Here is a 6,000-nt window from a genome sequence, read left to right on the forward strand (position 1 = left end):
AGTGTGTACTGTTTCTAATATACTTCAGGCAATATATATATATATATATGCATACAGTCGCGTGTGTGTGTATATATATATATATATATATATATATATATATACTCTGCATCCAGTGTAGCCTATATCTACAGTGCATTCGGTGGTGTTCTGTTTCTAATACACTTCAGGCGGTGTACACAGTATATAACACAGTGTGTGTACAGTTTCTACTACACTTCTGGTGGTGTACACAGTATACAATACAGTGGAACCATTGTACAGCTTCTACTACTTTTCTGGTGGTGTACACAGTATCTAATACAGTGTGTACTGTTTCTAATATACTTCAGGCAGTGTATTTATATATATATAATACTCTGCATCCAGTGTAGCCTATATCTACAGATCTACAGTGCATTTGGTGGTGTTCTGTTTCTATTACACTTCAGGCAGTGTACACAGTATCTAATACAGTATGTACAGTTTATAATACAATTCAGGGGGTACACAGTAGCTAATACAGTGTGTACAGTTTCTACGACTTTTCTGGTGGTGTACACTGTATCCAATACATTGTGTACGGTTTCTAAAACACTTCAGGCAGTGTACACAGTATCTAATACAGTGTGTACAGTTTCAAATACACTTCAGGTGGTGTTAGGTTTCCTGGTGATGAGCCCGACTTGATGGAAGAAGACTTCTCTTACAGCTCTGGTTCAGGGACCACTGGAATGGAGACAGTGGCCCCGTGAGCGCAGCGGGGTAGGAGTGTCTGACTGGAAGCAGCGGCTGGTTCTTCTGGATGCTGGAACTGCAGAGAAGTTGGTAGACAGGCAGGCAGTGATCAGCAGGCAAGGCAGTGGCAGCAAGGACTGGGTGCAGCACACTTGAACAGCAGAAGAATAGTCAGGCGGGCCGGGTCACAATGGATAAGCAGGCAGGTAAGTACAGCAGGCAGAAAAGAAGTGCAGGCAGGCAGAGGTTCGGCAACAAAGGTACAGTCCAAAGCAAGGTCAGGCAGGCCGGGGTCAGAGCAGGAGAGGTTAGCGAGGTCAGACGGTAGCCAGGTCAGATATCACAACAGCAGGCAGATAGCAAGTAGTTCAGGTACAGAGCTGCAGACAAACAGCACCGAGTAGATGCAGCAGCCTTCTTTAAATAGGCCCACTGGCGCCAAACCGCGCTAACGCGCACGACGCGAACCGCGCGCCGCGCGCGTGCACGCGAACACCGCGAATGTCGCGATCGCGTACGTGAACACCGCGCGCGTACACGCACATCGCGTACGCGCACCTGCGCATCCGCCCGTTTCGTGCGGGAGAAACCCTGACAGGTGGTGTACACAGTACACAATACAGTGCAGCCGTAGTACAGTTTCTAATACAGTGCAGGTGGTGTACACAGTATCTAATACAGTGTGTACAGGTTCTACGACTTTTCTGGTGGTGTACACCATATCTAATACATTGTGTACGGTTTCTAATACACTTCAAGCAGTGTACACAGTATCTAAAACAGTGTGTACAGTTTCAAATACACTTCAGGTGGTGTACACAGTACACAATACAGTGCAGCTGTAGCATCTAATACAATGTGTACAGGTTCTACTGCAACTTCTGGTGGTGTACACAGTATCTAATACAGTGAAGTGTGCAAAAAATTATTGCGCTAATCTGCAAAATAGCACAGAGGAACAGATTCATACAAATGTGACAAAATTCATAAATGTGAAGGGACAAAAATGTAGCGCCGGTGACTAAAAAAATTATGTATATAAAGTGCATAAATAGCAAGTGTACATAACAAAAATGATGTGAAAACATGTGAATGAATGAACATCAACATATAATGTCAAGCTGAAAAAACATAAATGCGTAGAAAGTTAATAAAACATAAATCAGTCCAGACAGAAGTCAGTCCCAATGATCAATAGGTCTATCACAACCATGGTGGTGCATAATAAGCCAGAAGTGATAAGTGGATCCCTGAAGGAATAACTTTGATGGTATATATAAAAAGGATGGGTACTCGTTACCAGAGCCAATGGACCTACGTGTCAGCAACACCAGGTCAAACGAGCATAAAAGATGAACACGCGATCATGCAGAGACAGTGCAGCAGGCCGCCATATCCCTGAATTGATATGAAGTGGTCCACAATAACCTCAGGAAATCAAATCTTGATGGAATCAGGAAGATAAAAGGGAGGCCACCCCCCCCCCCCCCCCATCGGAGGTTCAAACCAGCTCGTAGACAGATAATATGTAAAAACAGAAAAAAGAATGCCTCCAATGGTGTAGGTCAAAAAAGGATCTAAAACAGTGTGTACATTTTCTATTACACTTCTGGTGCTGTACACAGCATACAATACAGTGCATCCATAGTACAGTTTCTAATACAATGCATGCAGTATACACAGTATCTAAAATACAGTGTACACAGTTTCTTTTATTTTTTTTCCAATTTATTATTTTTCTTTATGTCAAATTTATATCCAGATATACAAAAGAAACACCATTTGCCATCGCTCCCCTCCCCTCCCCCTTTTTATTGCTAAACCTCTACCGTGACTCCCAACCTCCCCCGTCCTGTAATCCATTTAATTCTACATATCTTCTTGTCTGCTTAAATTCTCTCCAAACCTTCCAAAACTTTCTAGTCCCTCCTTTTCACAGAACCTGAGATATTCCATATTGTAAATCTCATCCACTTTCTTACATCAACCTCCCATCTTAGGGCTTTCTAGCTCCTGCCACTGCAGAGGTATTAAGCTTTTGGCTGCGTTCATTAAATGGGGAACCAATGTTCTCGGGTTATGTTTAATTGGCATTCTTACCCCATGAAACAAACACGTCCATGGTTCCTCTGGAATCTCTATATTGGTCATCTCCTCAATTACCTGGAACACCGCTCTCCAATAATTTTTAACTTTTAACTAAAGTTTAACTCCCACCATATATGTGCCATTTCTCCCACTTCACCACATTCCCGCCAGCATAATCGCAAAACTTCTTTTTGACATTTATGTGCTTTATCCGGTGTTATATACCAGCGTGCTAAGCACTTATCATTTATATAGTATTACTATCAATTGCCGTGGAATGTGCCATCTTGATTTTCCCAAAATCTTGATTTTTCTCTCCCTTACCCAGTTCTTCTTCCCACTTAATTATGAAAGGGCGGTATTTCCAGTCCCTTCATGCGCAAATAGGATCTGTAGTCAGTCGATCTCACCATCTGCTGCGCATGCTTCGCAGACTCATCCCTTTTATCCCAAAGAATGACAAAGCAGTGGTAGTTGGAACAATCATTAATTCACGACTGGACTACGCAAACTCGCTTTACATAGGATTACCACAATATCAACTTGCGCGATTACAACTGATCCAAAACACGGCGGCAAGGCTGATAACAGGAAAAAAACCCTGGGAATCCATTTCTCCTTCACTGAGGAGCTTACATTGGCTAACCGTAAAAAATCGGATCACGTTCAAGACCCTTTGCCTCACCCACAAATGCGTGCATAGAGAAGCTCCGCAATACCTAATGGAGAAAATAAATCATTACACACCAAACCGCAGTCTTCGATCAGCCAACAAAAACCTCCTCCTCGTTCCCAAAGCCCGGTATAAATCCAAGGGTGATCGGAGATTCGCTGTCCAAGGGCCTCGGCTATGGAATGCTCTACCAATCAACATCCGCCTGGAAGAAAATCACCTGGCTTTTAGGAAAAAACTGAAGACCTTCCTCTTTTAGCAGATGATCAAAGCTCGCCACAGCGCCTAGAGGCGATTCAGTTCGCATTGTGCGCTATATAAGTATTTCATTCATTCATTCATTCACTCACAAGCACTTCATGGATCCTTGAGATCCCCCTCTTTGTTCCTTTTGCCATACATAGCTGCTCAAATGGCAGTATGTCCTCCTCGGATCTTACTGGTTGAGCCAATGATGTGAAAAAATGTTTTATCTGGGAATACCTCCATTCATCTATTACCATTAAATAATTTTTTTGTTTCAAATCTTGTAACGTATGTATTTTAGCTTTCTTTGTGATATATTTTAATTGTGCATCTTTTTTTTATCCATTCCCCAAACAATCTCCCTTTCCCTGGTGGAAAACAATTTGTTTCTTTTAATGGTATCAGGGGTGAATTAAATTCCTATTTTTCTTTTGTGTGCATTAAATCCCAGATTGCCAAAATTTTCTTTCACTTATTTCTCAATATTCAGGTGGTATCCATATTATTTTCCCCAGTGCTACATTGCTAATCGTGTTTTCCAATTTAGCCCATCTTTTTTCCTTATTCATTTTTACCCAGTCTAACACCCAAGATAATAATATTGCATTATAGTACTTTTTGCTATCCAGCCCCCCCCCCCCACAGCCCCCCCTTTATTAAATATTTATCCTGCCTAACCAAGAGAGGTGTCCTGTTTTAGTTTTGTTTATTTACGCTTTTTTTTTTTATTCAGGAGCGGGATAAAATTCCCTTGGTATATTATGACTCTTATTTTAATTCCTTTTCTCACCATATAAATAGGAACTCTTGTTGGAATATCTGCTGTTTCTTCACATGGATATTGAGGATCTCTGATTCAGAGGGGTTCATCCTAAAATGTTATATTTCTCTGTAGATTTTTAATAGCTTCATTAGATTGGAAAGGGTTACTCTAGGTTTGATGATGTAAAATAATACATCATTGGCATATGCCACTAGTTTGTGCTCTTCGTCTCCTTTCATAACCCCCCTATATCTGGACTCTGTCTGATCGGTGCTAAAAGTGGCTCTTGCGAGAGAATAAACAATAAGGGGGACAGGGGGCAACTCTGTCTTGTTCTGTTATCCATCTGAAAGGGCATAGACAATGTCCCATTGACCTTTACCCTAGTTGTTAAATAGTCATACAATGCTTCAATCCAGTTGATCATCTTTTGGCCTACTCCCATTACCTCCAATATCTTCATCATGAATCCTCAGTCTATCAAATGCTTTATCTGCATCTATTGAGAGTAGTAGTCACAGGGACCGACTTTTTTTATTTCCTGGGTGAGTAACAGTGTTCTAACCCCATTATCTATCCCTTTCCTTCCTGGAATGAATCCGACCTGGTCCGCATGTACCAAGTCATTCATTACCATTTTCAACCTACTCGCTAAAACCTTAGCGAATAGTTTCATATCTGTGTTTAGCAACGAGATTGGTCTGTAACTTGAACATAGGTTAGCGTCTTTCTCCTCCTTTGGTATAATGGTAATAAACGCCGCTAGAGCATCCCTCATCTCCCAACTTGTTCCTATCCCTTTCATGTAGGTGCATAATCTGGGGATTAATATTTCCTTGAACCACTTATAATAGAATATTGTCAGCCCATCTGCGCCTGGACTTTTCCCTGAGGCTGTATCTTTTAGGATCTGGCCTAGTTCTTCTACTGTAATAGGTTCTTCTAGGACGCTTAATCTATCTTCTGGGATTTTATTAGACTTGCTTCCCTCAGAAAGGTTTTTGTTTTCTCTAGCCTCTCCCTTTCACGCTCTGGGGTCTCTTTCTGCTTTACTATAGTCTTCCATAATATTTTTGAAATACACCAGCTATCTCCTTTGTAGTAAATACAATTTCCCCTGTGCTACTTTGCATTTTCTCTATGTAATTTAGAGGTTTTTTTCTTTTTTAGTATTCTAGCCAGGTACTTCCCCATTTTGTTCTTTCCTAGATAGCTCTCTTTCTTAATTCTATTATAAATACTACGTGTTTCTTGTTCTTTTAGTTTGTCCCTTTTTATGGCGAGCTCCTGATACACTTTTCTGTTTGTTTTCTTCTGCTGCTGTTCTAAATCATAGGTTTCCTTTGTTAGTACTTCCCTTCTTCTTACTCTCTCCTTTTTTTTTCTGTTCCCATTGCTATCAGGATTCCTCTTATATAGACCTTGTAGGCCTCCCACAGTGTTGCTGCTGTTACTTCTTCCATATCGTTAGTTTAAAATTAATGTTCTAATTATATTTTAAACCTTTCTTTTG

Source organism: Lithobates pipiens, unplaced genomic scaffold (genome assembly GCF_037356315.1).
Source record: "Lithobates pipiens isolate NorthernLeopardFrog02 unplaced genomic scaffold, aLitPip1_a1.2 Scaffold_25, whole genome shotgun sequence".
In the NCBI taxonomy this organism is placed as follows: domain Eukaryota; kingdom Metazoa; phylum Chordata; class Amphibia; order Anura; family Ranidae; genus Lithobates; species Lithobates pipiens.